The following is a 491-nucleotide window of genomic DNA, read 5'->3' as shown; positions in this document are numbered from 1 at the left end:
GGTCGTGCAGCGGTGGTTGACCCCAACCTTCGCCACGCCACACCGCAGGAGAGGGGATCCACCTCCCTGTCCATACCGCTAGCAAATACCGTCTGTCTTCGTCCCGCATTATATGATTTTTATTTTCATCTTCGAACATTACCGCCCTTGCATGGCTCTAATCGTAACACGGGATCGGAAATTATAAATCAGTCTTCGTTATGATGCGGGTAGAGGAGATGGTTAGGTACGACACCCCTATCGAGTTCTCCCCCTCCCCTCTCCATTTCCTTTCTGAACTGCTCGGGAAGCATGACTGGTCCACCAATCACGGCCGCTTTTGAGCGCCAGCCTGCAGTGAGTCACGAAGAGGATAGAAGGAGAGGGCAGAGGGAGAGACAGAGACTAAGAGAGAGGGAGAGAGAGAAGAGGGCCTTTTAGCGCCTTGTCCGACACCTTGTGTGTGTCCCTGCCCATCATGCGGACCGGAGCGACGCTGCCCGCCCCGCCCC

The sequence above is a fragment of the Frankliniella occidentalis genome, unplaced genomic scaffold (assembly GCF_000697945.3).
Source record: "Frankliniella occidentalis isolate FOCC.00 unplaced genomic scaffold, Focc_3.1 Scaffold731, whole genome shotgun sequence".
NCBI lineage: Eukaryota > Metazoa > Arthropoda > Insecta > Thysanoptera > Thripidae > Frankliniella > Frankliniella occidentalis.
The sequence above is the reverse complement of the archived record's forward strand: the minus strand, read 5'-3'. Positions refer to the sequence as shown.